This window comes from Panthera leo, chromosome C2 (assembly GCF_018350215.1).
Source record: "Panthera leo isolate Ple1 chromosome C2, P.leo_Ple1_pat1.1, whole genome shotgun sequence".
In the NCBI taxonomy this organism is placed as follows: domain Eukaryota; kingdom Metazoa; phylum Chordata; class Mammalia; order Carnivora; family Felidae; genus Panthera; species Panthera leo.
The window spans coordinates 28,790,172-28,805,889 of record NC_056687.1 but is presented as its reverse complement, the minus strand read 5'-3'; positions in this window follow the sequence as shown (position 1 = coordinate 28,805,889).

Here is a 15,718-nt window from a genome sequence, read left to right as displayed (position 1 = left end):
TTTAAGAGTCCCTTATGTTTTGTCCCCCTCCCTGTTTTTATATTATTTTTGTTTCCCTTCCCTTATATTCATATGTTTTGTCTCTTAAAGTCCTGTTATAGTGAAGTCATAAGATATTTGTCTTTCTCTGACTGACTAATTTCGCTTAGCATAATACCCTCCAGTTCCATCCACATAGTTGCAAATGGCAAGATTTCATTCTTTTTTATTGCCGAGTAATACTCCATTGTATATATATGCCACATCTTCTTTATCCATTCATCCATCAATGGACATTTGGGCTCTTTCCATATTTTGGCTATTGTTGATAGTGCTGCTATAAACACTGGGGTGCATATGTCCCTTGGAAACAGCACACTCATATCCCTTGGATAAATACCTAGTAGTGCAATTGCTGGGCTGTAGGGTAGTTCTATTTTTAATTTTTTTGAGGAACCTCCATACTGTTTTCCAAAGTGGCTGCACCAGCTTGCATTCCCACCAACAATGCAAAAGAGATTCTCTTTCTCCGCAACCTCGCCAACATCTGTTGTTGCCTGAGTTGTTAATGTTAGCCATTCTGACAGGTGTAAGGTGATATCTCCTTGTGGTTTTGATTTGTATCTCCCTGATGATGAGTGATGTTGAGCATTTTTTCATGTGTCGGTTGGCCATCTGGATGTCTTCTTTGGAGAAGTGTCTATTCATGTGTTTTGCCCATTTCTTCACCAGATTATTTGTTTTTTTGGGTGTTGAGTTTAATAAATTCTTTATAGATTTTGGATACTAACCCTTTATCTGATATGTTGTTTGCAAACATTGTCTCCCATTCTGTTGGTTGCCTTTTAGTTTTGCTGATTGTTTCCTTCTCTGTATAGAAGTTTTTATTTTGACGAAGTCCCAATAGTTCATTTTTGCTTTTGCTTCCCTTGCCTCTAGAGACGTGTTGAGTAAGAAGTTGCTGTGGCCTTGATCAAAGAGGTTTTTGCCTGCTTTCTCCTTGAGGATTTTGATGGCTTCCTGTCTTATATTTAGGTCTTTCATCCATTTTGAGTTTATTTTTGTGTATGGTTAAGAAAGTGGTCCATGTTCATTCTTCTGCATGTCACTGTCCAGTTTTATTCCATTGGATGTTCTTTCCTGCTTTGTCAAAGATTAGTTGGCCATACATTTCTCTATGGTTCTCTCTTCTGGGTTCTCTCTTCTGGGTTCTCTATTCTGTTCCATTGATCTGAGTGTCTGTTCTTGTGCCAGTACCATACTGTGTTGATGATTACAACTTTGTAGTACAGCTTGAAGTCTGGGATTGTGATGCCTTTAGAGGCACTTCTTAAGATTTGGAGGCCAAAAAAAGGAACAGCATACCATAGTTCCATAACATTTTATTCCAAAACCCTGATCTGCAAAGTTCTGTGGGAATTTTTCTTAAAATCTCTGATTGTCCCTCCTCACATTGACTTCACCATCACACAGGATGCAACCAATACAAGTGCACTGGAATTCCCACCACCAATTCCCCGAGGCAATAGCACTTATATTCTCCATTCAAAATGCATAGCAATTATTTCTGGTCTAGCTTCTACCCACTAATCTCCACTAGTTACACCTTGGTCTACACAGACAATCCAGCCACTAGAATGGTTTAAAAAGCTGTGGGGAGGGGCATGTGGGCGGCCCAGTTTATTAAGCATCTGACTTTGGGTCAAGTCATGATCTCAAGGTTTGTGAGTTCAAGCGGGACTCTGTTGTCAGTGCAGAGCCCGCTTTGGATACTTTGTGCCCCTGTCTCTCTACCCCTGCCCCACTTTCTTTCTTTCTCCCTCTCAAAAACAAATAAACACTAAAAAACAATAAAAATAAAAAAAATAAAAAGCTGTGGGGGATATATGTAACTTAGTGGTGTTTTGTTACATTAATTTCTGTGATTTTTTAAGTTTATTTATTTATTTAGAGATGGAGACGGCACAACTGGGAGGGGGGCAGAAAGACGGGGGAGAGAGAGAATCCCAAGCAGACTCCACACTGTCAGCGCAAAGCCCAGTGCTGGGCTTGAACTTATGAACTGTGAGATCATGACCTGAGCTGAAATCGAAAGTTGGAGGCTTAACCAACTGAATCACCCAGGTGCCCCTCTATGATTTTTTTAATGCCTGTCTCCTCACATACTGAGTTCCATAATAGCAGAGACCATGGCTATTATAATAATAGTTAATACCTCCTGCACCTAGCACAGTGCCTGGCTCATGAAAATCACTAAAAAAGTAGTTCTTCAATGAATTGAATAACTTACATGAGATCACACGGTAGCAAGTCGTGGAGCCATAATTTGAATCTAGGTATGTGCCTGATTCCAAAGGCCATGTTTAAAACACACACACACACACACACACAGTGCTCCAAAAGCCATGATTGATGCGATTGTGCAATGTGTATGCAAATCGATGTATGGTCTCATACACACCTGATTTGTCTTTGTCAATCAAGGCTTGCATAATATATTTTTGTGGTTGTTCTATCTTGTGACATGACTTTAAATGCATTGATGCTTAAGAGATGTAAGCACTAGAGGCCATTATGAGGCCTTGTAGATATGGTTCTAACTTGTGTTTTTTCCTAACAGGGAACTACTGATCATTTATCATTCTACCACCTGCCTCCTTTTATCACATTTTCACAATCTAGAGTGTGAAAAGAAATCTAGGCATCATAAGACATAATAACTCCCAGTACAGTTTCTCTTTCAAAGAATTGAATGGCAATTCCCTGCCATAGCAGGAGAAGATTTAAAGATACAGATGTGTGCAAACTCTTTGGGAAGCTGTTACATGACCTCTAAGGTTTGTGTGCTATCGTACTCTCAGAACGATCAGCGAGAGAACCATAAGAGGACAACAACAGGTGGCCATGCCCTGGACTCCCTACTGCAAAGTAGGGTGCCCTAGAAGGAGAGCTCTCTGTGTGGTTTCTGAATGGCCCAATCATCAGACAGAGAAAGCAGAGTCATTTTTTAAAATTAGCTTTTATTCTCAAGTTGTCAAAGATACCCAACTCATATATTTATTCATATGTTTATTCATGATGATTACCAGGCATCATTTACTAAATCACAAGTAATCCCCATTCTAAATTACACTTGCATGCCAATTTAATGTTTCTCTTTTTGGTTATAAATTTAATATAATTTAGAATATTTGGAAAGTACTGGACAAAAGGTAAAGATTTTTTTTAAAAATCTCCAAACTCATGAATAAACACAATTTTTGTATGTATTTGGGTTTAAGGACATATGCATTTCAATGTTTGTGTACATTCCTACCATAACTTATGAAAAAAGAACTGGGGCTATCCTTTTCTATAGAACAAAGAAGGAAATTTTAGGATATAAGGCAAAAAGTTTCACATGCGTTTTATCCCATGTGAAGTGCGATGTTCAGTCTGCATGCAGAAGTCACCTGGACTCTCCCAGTCTTTCATTGAATGGGTAGAATTTTCATCGGTGGAGTGGTGCTTTTCCCCAAAGCTGGCTCTGTCCGCTTGGTGGTGGAGGACAGGTCAGAGGGGTCTTGCTTACCCTTGTTACCCTTGAACATCATTGGGACTACCAGGCTAGTGTCCAGTAAGAAGAGGGGCTGTTACAATTCTGTTATTTTCCCCAGGATCAAGATTGTGAGCCCATTGACGAAATCAAGTTATAAAATTCACTTCTGCTGTTATTTTGCAGTCACAAGGTTCTCTATAATTCATTCAAAGATTATTATCGTTGAATATATTTACCAAACAGAACAAACAAGAAGGATTTTCAAACAAAGGGGAATTTAAGCAAGGGGTATGAAGATGCTACTCATTTTCTTAGAGCAAGGATGTAGCTTGTATTTCCAAAAGTCTATAATTTCTTTGTCGGGGTGCCTGGGTGGCTCAGTCGGTTGAGCGTCCGACTTCGGCTCAGGTCATCATCTCACGGTCTGTGAGTTCGAGCTCCGCGTCGGGCTCTGTGCGGACAGCTCAGAGCCCGGAGCCTGTTTCGGATTCTATGTCTCCCTCTCTCTCTGCCCCTCCCCCGTTGATGCTCTGTCTCTCTCTGTCTCAAAAAAATAAATAAAAGTTAAAAAAAATTTTTTAAATATTTCTTTGTCAGAGTTTGCTTGTGACAAAGTCCTCTTTCTTTTACCTTGATAAAATGAAGACACAAGAAATTCCCATAATAATTTTTAAAGCGCATTTTATCAAATTTAATTCTTATGACATAGCTAAGATTACATATGTTATCTGCTTGGACTGTCATAATAAACTACCACAGACAGTGTGGCTTCAATAACTGAAATTAATTTTCTCACAGTTCTGGAGTCTAGAATTGCAAGATTCAGGTGTTGACAGGGTTCGTTTATTCGGAGGCCTTTTTCCTTGGCTTATGGATGGCTTTGTTCATTCTGTGTCTTCACCTGGTCTTTCCTCTGTACATGTCTGTGTTATAATCTCTTCTTATATAGGAATAGTAGTTTAGGGTTCACCCTAATGCCCTCACTTTAACTTAATTACCCCTTTAAAGAACCTACCTCCAAATACAGTCACATATGACTTCAACACATGATTTTTGGGGAGGGAACACAATTCAGCCCATAACACATAGGTAGTGAATTAAGAGACTGGGGTTTAAGTCTGGGGTGGCTCAGTGGGTTAAGCATCTGACTTCGGGTCAGGTCATGATCTCACAGCTCTTGACTTTGAGCCTGTGTCAGGGTCTGTGCTGACAGCTCAGAGCCTGGAGCTGGCTTCGAATTCTGTGTGTGTCTCTCTCTGCCCCTCCCTCGCTCCTCTCTCTCTCTTTCTTTCTCTTTCTCTCTCTCTCTCTCTCAAAAACAAACAAACAAACAAACAAACAAACAAGAGTCTGGGGCTTAAACAATGGGTTTTCTGACTCCCAAGTCCAGAATTTTCTGGACCATACCCTCTGTATCATTAATTCTCTTCTCTACTAACTTTATTCTATCTAATTAGTCAGCTCTACTGCCCACCATCCCAAGGTGCTGCTTCTTGCTAGTAAGGTTTTGAACAAATTAAAGTCCTTCTCTTCAGAAGATGGAGTGGGTTAGCTGAGAGGAAAAGAGGCATCAGTCAGCAAATGAAATACTTGAAATACAGTTGAAGGAGGTTGTACAATTATTATCTGAAAAAAACATTTATTGAATGAATGTGAATTATTTGCAAATAATTACTACATTAATTGGAAGTATTCTCAATGAGTGGGAACTAGTTTAAGGAGAAAAGAATAACAAGTTCCCAGGTCTACCTAGTCATTGTTTTATTTGTTCTTCAGTATAACCCTGCTAGGTGAACAGAGTTCTTTATTTTTATCATTATAAAGAATAAGGAGTTGAAGCTCAAAGAGTTTGTGTAACTTGCCCAAGTGGTAGAACTAGGACTCCAACCCACTTCTTTTGATTCCAGGTGCAGTGATCTTTTGCTTGTACTAGCTGCCTCCCTATTCAGCGTACCCACAGGATGCTGTGTGAAGTTCTGGTAGGTAATCTGTAGATTCGCCACAGGATATGCTCTCAAAGAACCTCCTTTGTGAAAGATCAGACTATCACACTCCTCACTGTATCCCTCTGCCCCACCCCTGAAGCCCATGGGCACACAGCTAGATATGCATACCCACACGCAGAAAGTCTTATTTCATGGAAATAAATTTTCTAAAAGTGGACCTTACCTAGATGGCGGTGGGCAACTACCTGATACACAGTATGACTGAGAAGTTCACAAGCTCACACCTGCCCTCAGATGTTTCTACCAGTCTGCCAAGATGCCACACTTATTCTTCTTAACTGATTCTAACACTTCATCCAGAAGGAGAGCTAGAATTAGTTGTTGTTTTTTTTTAAGTGGCTCAACTGTCACTATCTGAGTGTTTGTCACTAGTGAGTTCTGAAATCAATTTTGTGGGTCAAGGCCATCATTTCGAATATGAAGTGCAATAAATAAAATAGAAAAATATCAGAGTGTACTGCATGAAATTAGAGGAAATATTATTTCATGAAATTTTTGTTTCCATGTTTTTCTCTGTTTGTGTGCAAGGTCACATACTGGACCCTTAAGAAAAATGTATTTTGTGATGGATGGCAGTGAAAAAAAGGTTGAGAAACAATCTTTTTTAAAATAGTTTTGTATACTTTTTAAAGAAATGTTAACGTTTATTCATTTTTGAGAGACAGAGTGTGAGCAAGGGAGGGGCAGAGAGACAGGGAGACACAGAATCTGAAGCAGGCTCCAGGCTCTGAGCTGTCAGCACAGAGCCCAGTGAGGGGCTCGAACCCACGAACCATGAGATCATGAGATCATGACCTGAGCTGAAGTCAGACGCTTAGCCAACTGAGCCACTCAGGTGCCCCAGCTTTTTATACTTTTTGAATTGAGTAATTCTTTTGAGAGTTATGGTCTCCTTCCCAAAATAAATGCACACAACTGGAGAGTTCTTCTGGGCCATTTTCCTCAACACTTCCATATTTAACCTTGAGAAATTTAGAGTTAAGAGCCTATCCTGAAAAGGATGAGAAAACAGGGTGTTCAAGCCATACCACACCAGCTCCACCAAGATTAAGTTCTAAAGGGGGAGAAGGACAATAAACAGCCTAACGAATGAGGTGATTTCAGATCAGGTTAAGTGTTGTAAAGAAATTGGGGGGATGAGATAGAAGCAACTGGAGAGGAGATGGGATAGATTAAGGAAGGAAGTTTGTTTTGGCTTGGGCATCAGAGAACGTGTCTCTTTTATCACTGGTCATGCTTTCCATGCTACGTTACACCTATCAGAGTATTTTACAATATTTCATAGCATTCCATGAATATTTATTGATTGTGATTTTATTTAACTTTTTTTCAGGATAGATGGAGAAAATGTCATGTCTAAAAGTATAGATTCTGGCATCAGACTGCCCGAACTTGAATTCTTGCTCTGCCGTTTTACTAGCAATGTGACTGTGAGTGAGTTGCTTAATCTCATTAAGCTTCAGTTTCTTCAGGCTTATTTCTAAAATGGGGCAAATAGTATTACCTACATGATTAGACTATTATGAGGATTAAATAGGTTAACAAATGTAAAGAGCATACATATTACATTTTCTGATACCCACCCCAGTCCTTAGTGGCTTTGAAAAACAACCATTTTAAGATCTCTCACAATTTGTGGGTCAGGAACCTGGGCAGCTCTCAGTGGGGCAGTTTTTCTACCTTATTCTTCCATTTTATCAACTGAAGTCACTCGGTGTTTTTTAGCTGGCAGATGAGCTATTCAGGGAAGGTAGAGAGGTTTCAAGTGGCTTCGTTCACATGTCTGGCATGTGGTAGGAATGACCGGAAGGGTGGAACAGTAGACCAGCGCTCCTTCATGTGACCTATTCAGTAGGTTTTCTCAGAATAATCATTTCTTATTTAGAAGCTCAGGGCTCCCAGAGAGAGCGTTCTAAGAAAGGGGAAACAGTAGCTGATGGCTTCTTAGGGGCTGGGTCCAGAAACTAACACAGAGATACTTTTGCCATATTCAACTGGTCTAAATCATCACAGAACCAACCCAGATTCAAGAAGGAATTATAGACCCCACCTTTCCATGGGAGAAACATTAAAGAATTTGTAGCCATCTTTAACCGGCCACACTAAGCAAAGCACCTGGAAAGTACTAGATAAGTATTTAATCTATAGTTTTTATATCCTGCTATATCTTTCAAAAATTCTGGTTTTGTGTTTATTTCAGATTGTCAGAGAAAAATCAGACTCTACCTTTGCTTTTCCTTTACCTTTTTTTTTTTTTAAAACCTTTTCATACTTCTTAAAATAGCCCTCATCAATAGGTGGCAGTTAGAGATTTAAAAATTGGCAGATCCTACACAGGCCATTGAGCTTTAACTGGGGTAATTTCCCTCCCTTGGTAGCGGTGATTTTTATTTATGTCGCAAATCATACAAAACTTGGTTTCAGTTTATCCATTGGTAGCCTGTAATTCCACGAATATCACCACATGGTTGTGTGTGTTTCCTCCTCAGGGGGGCAGGGACTTAGAGCAGTACGTCAAAATTTATTAGTAAACAATTAAATTTGTCTTGACACAGGTACTACTTGACGGAACCCCAGGCTCTTCTTTCTTCCCCCAACACCAACAAAATCTTCTAAACTAAAAGGACAGAAATAAAAAGCCATATGAAAAGTTGGACAAGATCACATTAAAAAATTTCTTGTAAAAGACCGAGGATTGTGTGGCATTAATCTAAACAGACATTTCCTGTAACCACTTACACCCCCTAACAAACCAGCAACTTAATGTGGGTTCTGCATTCTCATCTATTGGTTCGGCTGCCCTATTGAGTATTTGTTTGCTTTGGCCAACTCTGCCTATCCTGCTTTCCTTTTTATTTATTTTTTTTTTCCAGATTTAATACTGTCCTGAGGTACACAGATGCTCTTTTTGGTTTGTGAAGCTCAAGGTCAATTTAAAGGCAGGTCCCTGGAGAAGTAAGCATTTGTGACTGGGTCATCTGTTTCCCTGAATCTGTTACAGCTTTTGAGATATATGTAAGGAGGAGCAAACAGATAAGCCAAATTGGTTTTTGAAACGAGGGACACCTACGAATGGAGCACTATTGACCATGAAAATGTAGCATAACAGTATTTATTTGGAGAAAAGATCCATTTCATCATTTTATCCTCTAACTTGAAAACAAAATGTGTATACCCTGCTCTTCTTTTAAAAAATTCATCAAAATGTAAGCCATTCATGCCCCCACCCACCAGCCTCAGTTCTGTCTTTTAAATAAATTCTGTTTTGAAGTCATTATTTTTTCCAAGTTTCCCAGCATTACCACTCCCCCCTCCCAAAACTGTTGTAATTTGTGTTACAACACTACTCCATAAGGGATATTTGCTAGCGAGAGTATTGATTCAGTAATGGAGTTGCAGTTCAATTGTGGTGACAAGGAGCCTGCTTTTTTTGTTCTTTAAGGATCATCAAGATATTTAGACTCCAGGGTATAAAATTTCTACATGAAATCACCTGATTTTACCTGCGCCATTTCTTTTTACGCTTAGGCAATACACTTGCCTTAGCGGGTTGCTCAAAGTTCACACATTTGTACCTTTGAATAGCTTTCAAAAAGAAGGCTGTCATTCCCTCTTTGGAAAAGAAAAATTGCCTTCTAACAAGTGGGAAGTTTGATATTCCTCGGAGACCACCAGGCTTCTCATGCGTGACTTTATTCCCATTATCATACTGGGACTCTTACAGACTTTACCTAAAGCACAGCGTGGTGGAAGGAGACTAATCAGCAGCCAGGAGGACGGGCTTTGATATTCTCTTCTGCTCTTTGCCAGCTGCTGAAATTGGACTTGTGCTTAACCTTTTAGGCGTCCTCTTCCTCTGCCATTTAAGGCAAGAATGAAGAACTGTGTGATCTTACGGGTCTCTTTCAGTTCAAAAGGCAAACGCATAACAAGCTTGAAATATTTAGCTTTGGTATGAATTTAGAATGGACAGTGGCAATTGAAACACTTTAAATCTTTTTCGTTTTGATGTACTTTTTAATGTTGATTTAAATAATCAATTTCTCTCCTCTGAGATTTTTAACCTAAAGCTGGTCCTGTTCTCCTTATTTCTCCTGACAAGATACTCAGAGAAACTTGCATAGGGTGTGAAGATGGAAAATGTTGATCTGATTTCTGAGTTTCAGTCACCTTTGCACTCCAGGCTAGCACTTCCCAGAAAACAGATGTCCACAGTTCTATTTCTTGTAGCAAATGGCTTGGCCACAGGGTTTGTACAATTTCTCTCTCTCTCTCTCTCTTTTTCTCAGCGCAGCACCTTCTAAGTTCACATAAACTCTGTGTTAATTATTTTGGCTGTTAGCTGAGAAAGAAGAAAAGCTCACATTTGCTAAATCAAGAATGACGAAGTGGATTCAGAAATGCTCTCTCTACAAAATGCTTTACACTCTGCAGCTAATGCAGACTCTCTCTTTGTTTCAATGTGTTGCTCACAAATATCGATTAATCATTTTTCTTCATTAGCTTACGTCCTCTCAGTAGTATAATGCATTTGACTCTCTTTTTGCCTTCCAGGAGAGTGGGATGCTATAAACCCGAGCTGACACTATCAGCAAAAGGACTCCAGCAGTTTCTAGAGGTGGGGAAAGAGATAATTAATGTTGGTCTCCTCTACTGAAAGATATAAACGTTAGAGGGGAGAGTGGTTTTTTTTTTTCATATCCTATAAAAACTTTGTTGTATGTGGCTCATAGTGAGAGTGGTAGTGAAATCGTCCAGTTCAAGACTTGAATCTTTCTGTTGGTTCCACACTGTTCCCTAGACAAACTTTTCAGTGCTTTTTAAAGAAGGACCAGAGGCCAATTCTAAGACATGCACAGCTGGCAGAGAAAGTGTGGAGGCACAGGGGAGAGTCCACATGAGCTCCTTCCCTCTAACTACCTGAGAAATGTGTATTTTCAGGTGCAGAGGAAAGAATTAAGCTGCCTTTCCAGGTCTGAGTTGGTAAGCACTAGTTTTAATAGTCAGAACTCTCTGGCTCCAAGTATGAAAAGGAATTGAGTTAGTTTACATGTAGGAGTTGCTTCCAGGGGTGGGAACTGGGTTTTACAAGGACACGGGGCATTATCTCCCTGTACATCTGTTTCCTCCTCTCATGTTGCACACTGGCTTTTGCTTTTCAGTTAACACTAAGGGGAAGATAGACCCCTCATAGCTCCTAGGATCACACTGTCTTATTTCAAAACAATAACAACAACGAACAAACCGTACTGAGCTGAGGGCCTTTTAGCCTCCACTCTTACTGTCTCCGCTCATGTCAGATGAGTACTCTTCCTTGAATTAACTGCCACTAAGGGTTTGATAATGAAACACATCCCTGGCTGCCAGGATGGCCTGCTACCAATTCACCTACCCCACCACTCTGAGTCAGGGAAGCCAGGCAAGTATAATTAGCGGTTACATCTTTTACCATCATTAAAAACCTGAGCTTTTGTAGTCACTCCTATGAAAGTAAAACCCAATATCTGTTTTCACTTGATCAGCCTTTTATATGCTTGTCAAGAGGGGCTTTTCCAAATAGAAAGTACAGTTCAAAGCTGAGGCCAAGACGCATTTCCGTTACTATTTCTTTGAATTTTAGGTACTATTTATTGACTTCCACTGTGGAAGAAGAGAATTTTGTTCTCTTGGGTACCCAACATCTCCACCTCCCCAACATAGATGCCTAGCTCCCTCACCCCGCACAGCATTCTCACACACTACTTTTCCTATGCCTGCCATATAGTTATATCAGGACTCTGGATAAAACAATAATTACTGTTTTTATTACCGTGAACATGTAAATGTTATTTATGACAGAACTATGTAAAATACTGCCTTAGACAGAATGGGCTAATCTACATCACAATGATGAGCAATGCCAGAACCGCAGGGGCTTTTGCTCATACAAAGTCCAGCAAAGGACCAGTGGCTCCCCTGGGCAGTTTTCCCTTAATGCATTGACCTAACAGTCCAGAATGCTCTCATCTTGTGGCTGTGCCAGCTCAACAGCAACCTCTAATGCAAAAGAGGGAGAATGGAGTGGAAAATCCCCTGGATTTTACTGCTTCAGATCAGAAATGATTTATACTACTCCTACTCACGTTTCATTGGCCCAGATCAGTCATATGGCCTTGTCTAATTGCAAGAATATTGGGATATGGAATTCTCAAGAAAGAGAAGAGAATGGGATATTTGTGATGTCTAATGCATATGAGATTGCTTTTTAAAATTATTTTAAGCTTCCTGAAATTCCTATTATACTGGTTTTGTTATTCTGTATGCTTATATATAGGATGTGCCACTTCTGCCTTCTTGACAATATCTCTCTTCTAGCATTTTGACCAGCTCCAAATGGTACTGGTTTTCTGCATATCAGTTCTATAATTGTTTTCCTGGAGTTGTTTTCACCTATCACTTGAGTTGATCCCTAATATTCTTTTTTTTTTTTTTTTTTTTTTTTGGTTTATGGCCTCATTCTAGTGGAACATGTCTTCCAGTGATTACTTGAGAAAGGGTAAATTAGAGATAAATTGTTAAATAACATGCGTGTCTAAAAATGACTTTATCTTGCTTCCTTTTATTGATAATTTGGCTAAATATGCAAACCTAGTTATGAATAACTTCTTACAATTTTAAAGGCATTGATCTTTTGTTTTCTTGTTTTACTATATCTAGTGCTTCTCTGGGGAAGGATATAAACCATTTTTATTCCAATTTTTTATGTCATCTTTCTTCCTTCTGGAATTCTTGTAGAATCGTGTCTTCTTTCCTAATATTCTGAAATTTCATGGTGATAGGTAATGTGTGCATCTATCATCCATTCTGTGGGTCACTCAGTGGATCCCTTTAAGTGGAATCTTAGATCTTCCAATTCAGAACATTATACCTACAACATTTTTAAAAATTTAGTTCTTTTCTTTTTCTCTATTAGGATTTTGGTTTCTCTTTGGTGGATATTGTACATCCTATTCTGATCCTATAATTTTCTTTTTTTTTAAATTTTATATTTAGTTTTAAAAATATTTTCCTTTAACATTTTTATTAATTTTTAATTTCTATGGCAATATTTAACATTTTTAAGGTTTTTTTCTTGTTCTTTGATTATCTCCTTTGTAGAATTGATGCGTATTTCATGAATGAAATAGTTCCTCTTTCTTCTCTGAAACTATTAACAATATTTTTTCCTCTCTCCCGGCATAAATTGTTTCCTATAAGTTACTTTCCAATGTTGGCTTGTTTGCACTTGTCTTTCATATTAGAGACTTTTTTCAGATGTCTGGTGATTTTTGGATGTATGCTTATATATACAGGTTGGGCACTAAAAAATTTACTGGAGTGTTTGTAAATGTATATGTGTGTGTATGTGTGTTTGTGACTTGATGGTAGGCTTTATTTTAAAGCATTCTTATTGGGCTTATTCTCATTGGAGATCTTAAGTCAAAATGTTTGGATCTTTTTTCTTGTGACTGGCTCAGATTCTCCAGATAAAACCTTTTCTTGTTCAGATGGAGAAAGCCTGCTGCCAGCATCCTCAGAGTTAGGAGGGATAAAGAACTGGGGATTTCAGTATGAAGGTATAAACCTTTACTTCGATTCTTTGTTTTTAGTATGGATTACCTTATTTCAGATGCTTTATTTCAGATGCCAGGTGCCAGGCAACTAGAACTCCTTTACCAAATGGTAGGAATAAACAATGGTAAAACTGTGGGGCAATCTGACATTATCTACTAAAACTTATAATTTAGAAAATTCACTTCTTGAAATATCCAATAGAAATACATATACAGGCATAGCAAAAGGCATTGAAAAGAATGTTCATATCTATATTATTTTCAGTCATCTCAAACTGAAACAACCTAAGGTCCATAATCAGAAAAATTTTATAAATATATTGTAAATACTCATTTATTAGTATATACAGCATGTAACTACTATACAGCAATGAAAGTTACAAATGGTTGCTACATACAACAGAGATCAACCTCACAAAAGTTACAGTGAACAAAGAAAGTCCAATAGAAAATAATATAGATTGTATGATTCCATTTAGAGAAAGTTTACAAGGAGACAAAATTAATCTATGGCATTAGACATCAGGACAGTGATTGCCTTGGGGGAGGAGAAGAGGAGTGGATGATTGGATTGAGTACAAAGTGAGACTTCAGGTGGTGTCAGTGTTCTATGTCTTGACTTGAGTGGGTATTTCATGGGTGTGTTCACTTTTTGCTAATTCATCAAGTTGTACATGAACCTGTACACTTTTCTGAATATAAACATCAATTAAAAAGTTTCAAAATAAACTGACCTGCTTAAAATAAATCCCATTCTGTCCAATATACATGAACCAACCCAATCTCTAAATTTTTTATTTCTGTAAGAACAGTATTGATGCTCTTTATTTGTATGGTATCCAGCAATTTTCAGAGAACTATAAAGTAAATTATCTCATTTACCTTCAGGGCATCATAATGAAGTATTTAACAGGTAATTTTAGATTTGTTGAAAAAAATAGAATAACTCAGAGAGCCGTCCTTTGTTTGTGGTAAGCAAAGTTCCTTGTTTCCTTCCTTGTGGCAGAGTTGGGACTGGAACCCCAGGCGAGTGACCCTTCACACAGCTTTCTTTCACTATACTTACTTGGATCCACAGCCTGTAACCTTGAGACTTTGGACAGATTTTATTCTTATGTTTCATTCCCTAATGAGTCTTCTTGGGTCATAGCTATCCTAAAGAACCAGTGTAGGCAACTTACTAGTGAATTATGAGCTAACTATGTTTCATTTTTTTTAAGTTTATTTATTTATTTTGAGAGAGAAAGAGACAGCTAGCAGAGGAGGGGCAGAGAGAGGGAGAGAGAGAATACTAAGCAAGGTCCACGCTGTCAGTGCAGAACCCAATACTGGGCTTGATTGGATGCTTAACCAGCTGAGCCACTCAGGCACCCCTGAGTCATCTATGTTTTAAAAGGAGCCTTCTTAGGAAATTTTCTCACCCACAGGTGAGATGAGACACCATACCATGGCAGTTTGATTACTGGGGTGTGGAGGCTAGGGCAGAAGACAGGGAAATACTTTGCTTTTTGCTATGTTACCATTAGATACAGGGCCTTAGTATCACATTATATAATACCTAATAAATATGCTTATGTGTAGACCCAGGTTTGTTTGAAGGGAACCAATCCTCTACAAATGAGTACATTTATTACTTAGAATTCTAGAAGTTCCCAGACCTCTCTTGTGCTAAAAGCACAAAGTACACATAGTGGGGGAGATATGGGAAGAGGTCAAATATAGAGGTCTGTTGCTCTAGTCATCCTGCTTCAGGTATCCTTGGGTTTTAAAACATCATCCTCCAATTTACATTTAAGTTCAAGTACCTGATAGGAGGTGGTAGTAGGGAGAGCATAGAGAATACCCGTCCTAATTTGGGATGAGGTTGAGAATGCTTAGGAGGTGGGATGAGAGAGTGCAGGTAGGAATGAGAAGGGAGGGAGACCACATAATACTTTAAAAGACCTGAGGTTTATACTCCTGTAAATAACTAGGTTTATATTCACGCAAATAAACTAGAGTCTATATTCATAGGAAAAACTCATATAAATATCAGAAGGCAAGGCCCATTGCCTTTTTCTTTCTGTTCCAAGTTCTTTTTTGCTCAAGCTCCAGATTGTTCTTTTGTGTTTTATTTTCCCCTTTAAGATTTTCCTTGATTCCCACAATCTCTCTTCTTCATGTAGGTGATATATCTCTGCTCTGTCTGGATTTGCTCCATAATCTTGAGAGAAACCTGAATTTAACCATATTTCTTAACTAGGGATGCTTAAGAGAGGGGTTTAAAGACAACTAGGCAATGACTTAAGATGATTAAAACAAAGAGATGTGTGGTTAGGCACTCATTTGCCTTGTTTATGTTGTTCTGTCCCTCATCGAAAACTGTTTGGGAATCATGGTTTTATAAAAGAAAAGTGAACTAACAGTTTTATAATGCCTTCTAAATTTTTTAAACATGAAAGAGTTTTCAATGGAAATTCAACATAGTTTATAACATTCAGACCAAATGCCCAAGTGGTTCAGTCAGATTAATAACAGAATCAGGAAAATAGTCTACAAACTAAGAATGCATCCCACTTTAAAACAGAATCTGAACCAGGGTGTCTGGGTGGCTCAGTTGATTA